Source organism: Chlamydotis macqueenii, chromosome 1, assembly GCF_036417535.1.
Source record: "Chlamydotis macqueenii isolate bChlMac1 chromosome 1, bChlMac1.mat, whole genome shotgun sequence".
In the NCBI taxonomy this organism is placed as follows: domain Eukaryota; kingdom Metazoa; phylum Chordata; class Aves; order Otidiformes; family Otididae; genus Chlamydotis; species Chlamydotis macqueenii.
The window spans coordinates 91536625-91549053 of NC_141556.1; the positions used below are offsets into that span (position 1 = coordinate 91536625).

General features: G+C 40.7%; 1 long non-coding RNA gene across 4 annotated transcripts in view; it reads left to right on the forward strand.

The window, feature by feature from the left end:
* The first annotated feature begins 256 nt into the window (after nucleotides 1–256).
* Nucleotides 257–12429, forward strand: part of LOC147602201 (uncharacterized) — a 332633-nt gene continuing 320460 nt past the window's right edge. For 3 of the 4 annotated variants that reach the window (XR_015260408.1, XR_015260406.1, XR_015260409.1), the window contains exon 1: nucleotides 920–1045. This is a non-coding gene — a long non-coding RNA (uncharacterized LOC147602201). Of the gene's footprint in view, nucleotides 300–919; nucleotides 1046–12429 lie in introns of those variants that run through there. The other variant, XR_015260407.1, reaches the window with a different exon arrangement.

A 12429-nucleotide genomic window follows, 5' to 3' on the forward strand; every position in this document is an offset into this window, starting at 1 on the left:
CGGCCAATGACAGGTGCCATCCGTTTAACCAACACTCGAGCCTTCCAATAGGAGGGGCGCGTAGCGGGTCGGGGAGAGAGGCTTCACCAATAGAAAATTAGCAATGAGTGGCGAGGAGGGGGGCGGGCCCAGGCTGCGGCGGGGGGGGCGAGGCTCGCCCGGGAGTGGCGGGACTGTGAGCCAATGGGAGCAGGACGGAGGGGCGGGGGGGCCGGGGGCCAATGAGGGGGGCCGGCTAGGCGGCGGCGGCTGCCTGTGAAAAGTGTCGAGCTGCTGCGCGAAGGGAGAAGATGAGAGAGGTACCGCGTTTCCGGGGTCAGCGGGGGGTTAGGGGCGGGGCTGCCGAGAGGGCCCCGCCTACCAGGGGGTGGGCCCGCCGGTCCGCACCGTGAGGCGGGCGGGCAGGCTGGCCCGGTGGGTGGGGGGAGCGAGCGCCGGGTTTCTCGGGGCGCCCGGGAGCGGGCGCGGTGCGTAGCCGTTTGCCTGGCGCGCGCGGGGCGTTGGGTCCTAACCGCCGTCCTGAGGCGCTGGGCGCGCGCCGGGGGAGCCACTCCTCCCGCATCCCGCCAGAGAGAGAGGGAGAGGGAGAGCCCGTACCCACCGCTTCCCCACCTCGCCCCGCACCTCCCGCGGCTTCGCGGAGCTTTTCCCCGGCTCAAAAAAAAAAAGTTTCTGAGCCGGCAGGGCCGGAGGGAGAGTTGGCACCAACACATCCCCCTCCGCTCCTCCTCCCCCGCCCTCGCCGCTGGCCGGGCCGCTGGGAAAAGTTGCCAGCGCCTCTTTTGTGAACGGCAAGGCGAGGGCCGCGTCCGCCGGGACGGGGGCGGGGCGGGAGGGGGGCAGGTCGGCGGCAGCCCCTGCCAGGGAGGGAGGCGACGGGTGTTGGAGGGGGGGGGCTGCGCAAGGTGCCGGCCGCAGCAGCGGCGGGGAAGAGCCGGGCTTTGGGAGGAGTTGATCGTCCTCCGACACCGATGAGCTCAGCCGCTTTTTAGCGGCGTCCCTTCGGGCTGACGGAGAAAATAGGCACACGGCGATCCACGCTGAGGTTGGCAGCGCGTTTCTACCTGAGCGAGCCATCGGGATACTTTATATCGCGGGTCCTACAGCGGCTTTGAAAGCAATCGGTCCCTTGTCCCTCCAGTGCCAGGCAGTTGTTCATGCCAAGATGGCAGGGTCTCGTACCCAGGTTTCTTTAGCCCTGTCCGTAGGGACTGTGCTCGTATTTATTAGTCGGAGTACAGAGGTAAAACGAATTTACTAGTCGTTGCAGCGAGAGAACTAGAAAACGGGCTGCCTCGCTGCCGGTTGCGTTACCCAGACTTTGCTTCCTTTTGTAGCCGAGTAAGTCTTTATTTTTCAGGTTAAATGTCCTCTTGTCAGTCTTGCAGTCCTATTTGTTGAACTGCAAATGAGAAATTTTAAGAAAGTAAGAGTCACGGTCTAGTAAAATGAACTAACGTTATACAAAGCCTGAAGCTAGGTTCTTCGATCAAAGTAATTATTCAGGAGGGAAAAAGTACCTCTATAAAACCTGTGCTTATTTACAACTGTACAACAGTCCTGAAATCTGAACACCGTCTTGGGTCTTTCTGAATGCCTGGGATGGGCTCTTATACAGCAACAATGTCTTTGAAATTACAGGGCTAATGTAGAAATGCAGTATCGTTTAGCATCTGTGAATCTTAGGGTGCTTTGCAAGAAAGAGTAACTCGACAAAAATAAATGTATGGTAAAAAGTAGTGTCATCCTTCTCTTACACAAAAAAAAAAAACCACTAAAACCAACCTCAGAGGCAAGAGCTCTTTTAGCGGCTAGGCTGTCTTCGGTAGATGCTGTGAGTACACAGTATTAGAGCTGATGAGGAGGATCATTCCCACCCCAGTCAAAAATGTGGTATTTGTAAAGTTGCTGTTTTCTGCAGGAAAGTTCCAGTTTTACTGGGAAAAAAGTTAGATTTTTTCTGACCAGAAAATTACAGTGACAATTCAGGGCTACCTGCCTTGAAGACTTCCATCAATTCCACTTTCTGCTTTCAGGTAGAAAGCACAGTTAACAAACTCTTCCCCAGAGAGAGACCTCCACCTTCTCTCCCCACCTTAAAGTAATTCCTTGGAATTTTTATTCCAGAAAGGATGCAAGAGATTTACTTCTTATCCTGAAACACAAATAACATTTTTTCATAGAACGAAAATTCCAGTATTTGGCCAGCCCAAATCAAAACTTCTGGAAACTTAGGGCCAGATTTTTGGCTTGTGCAAACTGGCTAGTTCCATTGTGTTCAGTCCACAGAGGATTTGGCCCTAGTTAATTAATGGTTCACCCGAGGTAATGCGGTAAGTTGATTTTTAAAGCTGGAGACTGAAGCCAGAGCTGTTATTATTCAATCCTGTCATATATCTTGAAGTTTACTGCACAACATTGTGTTTTTCATAGACAAGCTGGATTAATAAGAGCCGGAATCCACGAGACTCTGATTGCAGCTTTTCTTGAAAATCACGTTCTGAAAAATCTATTCAATTGCGATCTTACTAGAAAAGAGAGTAAATATGTTGTAATTAGTGCATAGGTGACACTGACTACTGAGGGAGAGAGAGGCCTGAAAAACTGCTTTTGTTATTTAAACCTTTCTTTCAAAGTACAAAAGCATTTGATTGGCACTTCACTGATTTAATAGTCCATTTGTAATGCAGGAAGAACATTACAGAAGATTTTAGCATTATTTTAAATCTCATCATTTAATCTGTAGGTGTTTTAAAAAAATCCTCATTTCTAGCAGAAGAAAACTTTCTGATAGCATGTAGAATCTGTGACTAGTCAGTTGCTAACGATGTGGATGCCTTGTGTCTTTGGAAATGAAATGGTTTGTAAGTCTTAAAATGTAGCTTGTTTGTTGTGTTAGCACAAAAAAAAAAAAGAAAAATCATTCTGGCCAAGGATTTAATGGTTGCTGTTACTACGTTGTAATGTTAGGAATGGAATCCTAAACCCCCTGCTTTAAAATGAGTTGCTAGCAGTCAAACTAAAGAGGAGGGCAGTTCAGATCCTGTGCGGCAGCGGTGCCAGATGCACGAGATCCCAGCTAGCTCATTCAACAGTCTGAATTCAGAGAGGTTATCTTTCACTGTACTTGCGTAAAGATGTGAAGGCCGATTTTTTTTTTTCCCCTGTTTTACACGTGGGGAAGATACAAAGGCAACAAATCCAGACCTGCGAGCACCCAGCCCCACCTGATCTCCCTCCCTGTGTTCCTGTTTGCAAGGGGAAAAGAAGAATTCATGAAGTTCATGAAGGCTCGTCTTTGCCTTCCAAATGTCTGGGGAGTTGCTTCATTTCTAAAACACTATATGGTAGAAAGACCCTGAATTAAACGGCACTGAAGTGACTTCCCAATGTCAAAGTGGTGCCCGTGACAGAGTTTGAACAGACCTTCTGCCTCCCAGGCCACAGCTGCACCTATTGGCTTCTTTGTCCCATCCCTCCTACGCACATGCATGCCTGGCATTGTTTTGGAAATGCAGCAGAAACTTGATAATTCAAACTGATGACTCGGAGAGCCACTTGTGGAATCAATTTATTGGGTAAATTAGTGACTAGATATGCAGGCAGAATTTTTAAAAAGATGCTGTATCATAGTGTATGATTTGTTCTGTTACCTCGAACAGTATGGTTTAATTGTCACTGCACTAATTGAGTATCCTAGAAAATATTTTGTTTGCTATTTCAAAAGTAAATTCTTAAAAAGATGTCAGCGTGGTTCTATCCTTGTTTAAATCTGTGAGGGGAATTGGGTTTTCAGCTCTTCAATGAGGAGTTATAATTTGGGATGAGAAATTAATCTGTAGCACCTATTTTATGGCACAGGATTTATAGCCTGCCTCAGAGGTTAAATCTTAGCCCTACTATATTGATCTGTGCTGTAGGCTTATTTGATTTCAGCAGGACTGCCTGCCTAAGACAAATAGGATTTGATCCTTGTTGGGTAGCCTTGGTCATGTTTCAGGTGGTCCTCAAGACTTACTATTTACATCTTGGTATTAGAAAAGAAATGTTATTTTTGTTTATTTTTCACAGGGCCTCAGTATTGTTCAGTATAGTTTGTCATGTGAGGCTGTGAATCCCTTCAAGTGAGGTGGGATTTTAGATTTGCAAACTGTTCCCAAATGATCACGTGTATCATGAAGGAAAAGGATGTCCTCTAGCCAAATATGGACAGAACTTACCAAGTTTAGCTCATTAAGATTCTGGAGTGACTGCAGATATTAACGTAGAAGATGCTATGGGGAAAAATAATTATTTTTAATTTGTTCAAAGTACCAAATTAATGTTAAGTAAGCAGAATTCATCTGTAATTGCATACAGAGTAGCCCAAGAAATTTTACCAGCAGTTTAAGCTCTCTGATGAGGCCAGCTATTCCAGAAAGTGTGCACAAGTCATTATGGTATTGAAAAACAAATCAAAACCAATATAGTGTCTCAAATTGGCAGATTTTAATAAATGTTGTTTGTTTACCCTTCCATAGTCATGCTGACCATTGATCTTGGGTATTGAAGCAACAGAAACAAAACAAAATTCAGTTCTTTAATTTTCATGAGCAGTATGTACTGAGATGAATCATTGGGTATTTCTCAAGTAAAAGAAAATAGTTGCTATTGACAGGTTTTCACAACCAGAGGTGATTTTGGAAGGTCTGTATTACTTTGTGGCCTGAGTAGGGTGAGCAGAACAAAAAAAAAAAGATTACAGGATGTGGGTTATTTTGTGCTTACCAATATTAGTAGATCTCAGATTCTAGTCTGATTTTCACAGATATTCATGAAAGGTGCCTGGAGGAATACCAAAATACACCGCTCTATAATCAAATTTTCTCATGACACCAGGGAAAGTTCTGAGTCTGATTCTTTTACCACTTACTCAAGAAAATAATTATTCCTTTAGTTTCCTTTTTTTTTTTTTTTTCCCCCATCAAATATGAGGTCCAACTCAGTTATTGCTTCTTAAATTTTCATGAAAGCATACTGAAGACTGGTTACTTGTTTACTGGTTTTGGTTCCTGGCTTAAGACTTAGGACGTGTGAAGCTCTCTGCTCTGCCACGAGTAGAATATTTGACTTTAGGGACAATTGCTCAGTCTTTGTTTCCTATCTGTATAACAGGAATAATACCATGTGCTGTCATCACAAATATTTGCAGAGATATGTACATGGAGGATTCCAAAATGCCACTCTTGTTATATATAATATTTCAAGTAATAATTTCAAATGGTAGGTGCCAATTATTCCATAGGCTATTTGGTTTGACAATAAGTGCCAATTTCAGTATAAACTTTATAAACTTTGGTATAGTTATTTTGGGTTTGCATCAGAAAACAGAACATGGCTTAGACATGAATTTCCGCATTGAAATAAGTGAAGTGACATCAGTGGAATTATACAGGAATGATTTTGGCATGGATACTGCTGAAAGACATAGTGCTGTGTGAGTGCTTTGGCCTCATACAAAGTGTGCTGTATTAGTAGCAGAGGAGTTCAAAGCTTCTTTGGAATTGCAGTATCCTCTTTACTGTTTTAAGTTTTGAAGTACTGCAGCTAGCAAGTAGTGTTTCTGTAAGAACTTAGAGGATTCAAAAATGTGCATTTCTCACACTCGATACTAATTATACACATAAATGACTTAATCCCATATACAACCTTTATCACATCCATTTGACTAAAGCTTAAGAACGTCAGACTTTTAAAGAGTTTTTGTGACAAGCTCTGGTTGGAAATTCAGGCTGCTTTTCTTATACGTAGCACTTTCTATTTCTAGACACTGTAAATATTGGCCTTCAGAAAATCTTAGTATAGTGTTTACCCACATCACTTTATGGAAGATGAAGAAAGCAGAAAATACCCACTGTTTCAAAAATTGGTGATGATTTTTAACTGCTTATATTTTTGCATGCATCTTTTGAGACCCTGAGGCTTTCTTTCCACCACTAACAGTACTGGTTCTGTACACCTCCCTCTCCCACTGCTGCAGTGTAAGTTGCAGTCATTAAGCATAAGTACCTCAGGTTTACTGAACGCCCTCAAAACTCATGTAGAAGTTACAGCTTTTAGGAATAGTGGAACAAGGGCAAAGTTCTTGGAAACAGTTTGGGAGTGCCTGAAGTTTGGTGTTTGGGCCACTAGAAAAATTGTCGTTATTCAGTATTTTTAAGTGTAAGAGAATGAAATTAGGGATTGAAATAGCAGGTGCTGCTATTCCTCTGTAGAAGCAGCTATATCTGTTTTGGTAAGCAATTTCCTGTTTCATAGCTGTGAAGTAAATAAATAAAATCTTTGTGCTATTTAGTTGGTATTTAAAGTTTAGGTCCCGTTTCTCTCCAAAACATTCGTAGGACTTCTACCCCATTGTAGTGGATGAATAACAGCCACTGAACTCAATGCGAGATTTTTTTTTTTTTTTTTTTATTGTGTGGCTGAAAAGAGTCGTCCCTATTTATAGCATTCAAACATTGGCAGGTGCAAGACTGGTGAGAAACTTCAGTCTCACACATACAAACTAGTTGTTTAGGAGAGTCTTCTACGTGGTGGTGGCTGCTCATAGCTGGGCTGCTAGAATCAACAGCGTTGCTCAGTGGCTGTCTTCTTGTTGAGCTCAATCAGCTTGTATTTCCAGGAGAGTGTGTAACGAAGAAGGGCCTGATGGTGCTGATTGCGGTAATATACTTAGCTATGGCAGCTTTAGCTATTATTTATAGAAGTGCTAATTATATCAATAGAAATAGCAATATTAATACTGTTAAGTGTCAGAATCCACGCTTGACAGCATGAACTAAACGCAGCTACTGTGAAACAAAGCAGCCAGCTTTTCTCCCTTGTCAAACCACCAATATGCATTTCAGGAAGAGTACCCACCCACTTTAACTGCTTGGGGTCTCACCATTTTTGCTCATCTTGTTATATCACTATCATTTCAAGCTGAAAACTCACAAGACTGGCTGTTCCCATGAAATGTAGACTGTATCCAAAGTCAGTCTGGAAAATTCAAACTGTGACTAAAAGTGTAACAGTGGATTCCAATTTAAAGCTGTCACCCTACAATGCTGGAAACTGAAAAGTGTCTTAAAGTTCAGAATCTGACCCAAACTTTTTTTTTTTTTTTAAGCCTGTATTCTACCACTTCTTGTTTACAAAATAGTTGGTGAAAACTGACATAGATTTCAATACCCACAGTTACGTGCAGCCGACGTTATAACCAGCCTTAATTGGCATCTTTTAAAGGGCAGAAATCATATTACCAAAAAATAAACAAAACTAAAAGAAAACAAGAGCATATTGAGACTCATTTTCTGGCTGCTTTTTTAACATTTAAAATGTGCTTGATTTCCTGTCACAGCTCTTGTTACTTCTGCCTACCTCTTGTGACAGTGTTTTAGACTGACTTCCCACAGGAGCTCACAAATCAAGCAGGTTAATGTCTTCATTAAAAGTGAATAACAGTTTACTTTGGGAAAAAACATATTAAATATTTCAGGATATTGAACACCAAACTACTATTAAGCTTTAACTAATGCATTTACTTTGCTGACACTTGCTCTCCGATGGGACATGTAGCTTAAGTTAATGTCACTAGAAGTGATATTTAAGACTTCATGAGAAAGTGTTTCCAACCCTTCTAGATGATTTTACTCCAATTCTATCACTCTGTACTTGAGAAAAAGTTTTAAATAAGTTATTTCAGCAACTTGCCATCCTTATTTGGAAATGTACTGGGTATAAATGTCTCCTTTAGAGTCTTAAATAATCCCTTCTATGTCCTAGATAGATGTGGTACACTGTGTAAAGAAAGTGACAGTCTGTTGGCCTCTGGACATATAAAGAATGTCCTTAGCATACTTTGCCTTTGGAGGAAAATACAAGGATTGTCACAAAGAGTAAAGGCTGGGTTTTTGTCACCTATGATGTGAACCTACCTTAAGGTGTGACTGATTTAGTGGATCAGCAGAATAGGAATGGAGGCACATGGCCAGTAAGTCAAGATTTCTCAGTTGGCAAATGGCGGTATTTCTGCGTGGGCTGCTGTTACTGCAGAACTGTGTGCTTGTGTCTTTCTCACTCTCTGCAGAATCCATTTGCACTGATGCCATGTGGGACATAGGGGCATCCCATCAGTAATAGGAATGGGGTTTGTTTGGGTTTCTTTTGTTTGTGTTGCACTGCAAATTCTGTTGGTGTAATTTGCTTTATCAGCTCTTTTGCTTTTGTTGGGATTTTTTTTTTTACCTCTTCATTTGGCAATCCTACGGTTTACTGATCTATTATCAGAGCCATGTCAGACTATGATGCGTCATTCTTTCTGGATCCAACTGCAGCAGCATCCCAGTACATGATGCAATCAAACAACATTCCTCCACTGGCAGATTTAGACCAATCCCTTTGAAGTTAGTTAATTTATCCAAAATCAAAGACAGTTTCAGTTCTATGCTGTGATAATACTGATATTTTCTTACAGCCTTTCCCATCATTGGTCTATAATAATCCTGGAATATGTCTGACATCTCTTTAAACTCTGTGAACAGGTGATCTGTGAGTAAATCTCCCTGAGGAGTTACAAACTTTCTTGAATTATTGACATCTACTGTAGGAATTCTGTCTTGTATTGCATAGTGGGCTGATTGCATAGGTGATACAAACTGGATGATGCAGAAAGAAACAGAGGATGTGCCTAGCACAGAAAGATATGCGTTAGTCTTATGAATATATTATATAAAAAATAATTCCTTCTGTAATGCTGCTGGCTTTAGCTGAGTTAACTTGAGGGAAAAAAATCTTCCACAAAACTTAGGATCTTGGTAACAGCCATAAGGAGATCGTTGAGAAAGATGAATGGCTTAGAGAATAGTTTATGCAATAGGACAAAAGTTAAAAGCCTAGTTTACTAGTGGGTATCTGAAAGATGTCATCACTCTCTGGTGATGTTCTGGAATATAATGAGCCCTATCCTCGTCACATTTGGCAAACTTATTCCTGGTAGGGTAGTAGGTAATTAATGAGTCCACATGGAATATGAGTTATTTTTATCTTTTCTTGTGGTCACACCACATTTAAGATCGGTAGAGTAGAAAAAATAATTATTTGTTTTATTTGAATAATTCTGTGGGGTGCTGCACATTTTGAATAGACAAATACAGATCAATATTTCCTTGAATTTACTTATCATGCACATTTATTCACTATATTGTCATTCTTGCCCTTTTAAGTGGTTCCACGTGCCACACCTTTGCGAATTTTACGTTTGCGGTTTGAAAACAAAAATTGTGTTGCCTAGTCCTGACTTGCAGTACAAATAAGACAGAACTGCTTTTGTTACCAGGAGGGTTGAGTACTTGTACTCTCGTGATGCAAATGCATCCTTAGGTTCACAATTTGTTTTCCGAAAGGCCTAATGGACATTTGTTTAGGCTTCACTTTTTTTGTTCCAGTAAAATATAATATTTCAGGCAAAGAATGAAGACTTAAATGGTACAGGTTGGCCTAAAGTGAAGTTACCAGAACTCAGAGGCTGAGATGGGTTAGTAATTCCCCTTTTCAGTGAATGGGTCGGCTTTGTGGTGCCACTCAGGAGACATTTAGCCTATCTTCCTGTCCTGCACCTGTTCTGTGGATGCTATTCTCTTGGGCTGGTAATCTGGTGCTTTTTACCAATGTAGTACTGCTCTTGGAAAGTATGATAACCTGGGCTTTGGGAAAACAGTTTAAATTAATACTCTCCAGATTCCCAATTAGTATTAACGTTATTTGCATGTATGTATTCTAACAGAAACAAGGAGTCCCATATGAGATCAGTGCCCCATCCACTGCTGCGAGGTATTTTACATATTGTAAAACAGAGGTGCTGTCTCAGAAAGCTTATAGGCAAGTCAGGCAGAAGATGAGGCGAAAGAAAAAATACTAGAATTCCCACTGTAGTGGTTACAGACCAAGACACAGAAAGATTTAGTGATTTGATCAGGATAATCCAGGGAAAGAAAAGAGAGGTTTTCAGAAGCAACTAACTCCCACTAAAGCAAGCATGGGAGAGATGTGCCAACCTGCCATTTGTGCCTTTGAAAATTTCCCCAGGGAGTCTATTGTAGAGCCAAGCATTGAACTCTGATCTTCAGTCCCCCACCAGACAACCGTTCCTTTCTGCTTTAAGTGTTTTTAATTGAAAAATACCATCTGAACAGTGTCTGTAAAGAATTACTTTTCCTCAGAACCTCCAAAAGAAAAGCAAAATGATGTGCTGCAGCAATAAATTAGCCAGTGATCAAAATAAAAACCACAGTCTTATTATGAAAACCAGAACTGGTGGGTAAATACTGTGAATTTATGACACCACTGAAAAAAAAAATCTTCTCTGGTAAATGTTAATACTTTTAGAACTAAAGATTTTTGGTTTAATTATTAAATTATTCAAATCTCTTCTAAAAAGACTTTACATTCAAAAGCTACAAATTGTTTAAAAAAACAAGCAGAAGTTCACTCCTTGCTTTTCTACAGGCACTATTTATATCTGTGTCAGTGTTTGTTTCAGAGAAGAGAATAAAACTGAAGCCCACATGACCCTATCTTACTCTCCCCAAATAGCAGTAACACTTTTACTTTTTTATAGAGTTGCATGTATATTAACTCATACGTTCTCATCGCTTCATGAGGAGGTAGACTCTCTTCCCATTTTGCAGTTTGGGAAACAATGGCAGAACTCAAGGTTATACAAGTCCAGAGAAATTGTTAAGAGTCAGATTACACTGCTGGAGTGACCCATGTTCAGGCCACTCCAACACGTCCCCTAATAATATTTTACAAGCCTGAGCCATCTGTGTGTGATGAGATCAGTAGTAAGGAAGTCTGTAGTTGCCAAGAGAATTTTAGCAAGCAGAATTGTACAACTACAAAGAAATCCTACAGCATCAACAAAGGAAGCTCAAAGAAATATTAACACTGAGCTCTTTTGGACTATTTTAATTGGAGAATGTTCATTCTTGTAAAATTTTAAGGGTTCATTCTTCCTTTTGCATATCTAATTGCTACTGATAGTACTGTAGGCTTCACATACATTATTAGTAGTCTCCAAAATGACTAATCCCGTATTTTGCAAAAGCAAGAAGATACTGTTTCTGCTGCACCTCTCTGTGCACTTGTAGGGGTAGCCAACCTTTTTGACTTGGCTGCCTCCCAATAGCTTACCTTCCTTCCCCTCACGAACACACACACGCTGAGAAGTAACCCAAACAAAAACCTCCCCAAGAATTCTCTATCCACTTCTGACCCATGGAGTTCTTGCCATGCATGGGCCTCGGAGGTATGATGGCCTTGTTACTTATGTCTTCCTGCTTTTATTTGTTTTAAGAAGTACTTCACAAAAGCAAATAAATAGAAAGGATAGGCATTTCAAAAGCTCTCAGCATCCGTCTAGCTCTCCTCCCTTTGAAGACAACCGAGACTTGACTTGACTGTAGATGGAATTAAGCCAACATCGAGCATTTTCAACACTTCCAGTCATAGCCTCTTCCCCAGATAATTTATAATCTTACAAAAAGGATTAATTGATTGATAGTGAACTTGACCAATGGATACGGATTTTAGCACTCAAGTGCTAAAGAACAGCTCTGATTTTAGAAAATAAAGTCTCTGGAGTTTTTGTTTTGGTTACTAGGGGTTAAGTTCTATTAGGGTTTCTCCCAGTTTGTTTTATTAAAAAATGGTATTTGTTTGACTGTGGTATGCTACCTAAAATTGTTATAATTTGTTTCTTTATTTCCATAAACATTGCTGTGTTTATTTTGGAAGGGTGGTTGCTTAAGAAAAAAGAAGAAAGCTTAAAAATATATTGGTTATCTCCCATATCAGATTTTCTCTTGTAATCAGTGTATATAATTTTCCTATAGCACCAATTAAACAAAAAAAGGGGGAGAGAGGGGAGAGAGACATTAGAATCTGTTTTCAGGATGTTCTATCAGACCACACGCACTTATGGGGCAGAGTAGATTTGTTATTTTGGGCAGTACTGTGGAACTTATGAGAAGCTTTCTTTTTTTATACAGTTAGTTCAGAGTAGATTAAAGTTTATTTCAAACTCAGCATATTTGACCTCAAGCATCATAAGAGTCATGTAGAATTGGCTCATGCTATTAAATTCCTACAGCGAACTCCATAATAATGATTAATTTCTTTCATAAACTCTCTTCATAATTAATACAGGTTTCATTGTGGGCACTGCTATTCTCATATTGATTATCTCTACAATTTAGATTGGACTTGTAAAATGATGTCTTTGTTTACTCTGATGACCAAACATTTATTTTATTTGGATAACTCTCATCATTTGTGAACTGAACTGGGGATATTGCTACCATAGAAATTACAAATATTTCAGAGCTGTTTCATACAAGAGCAGGGATA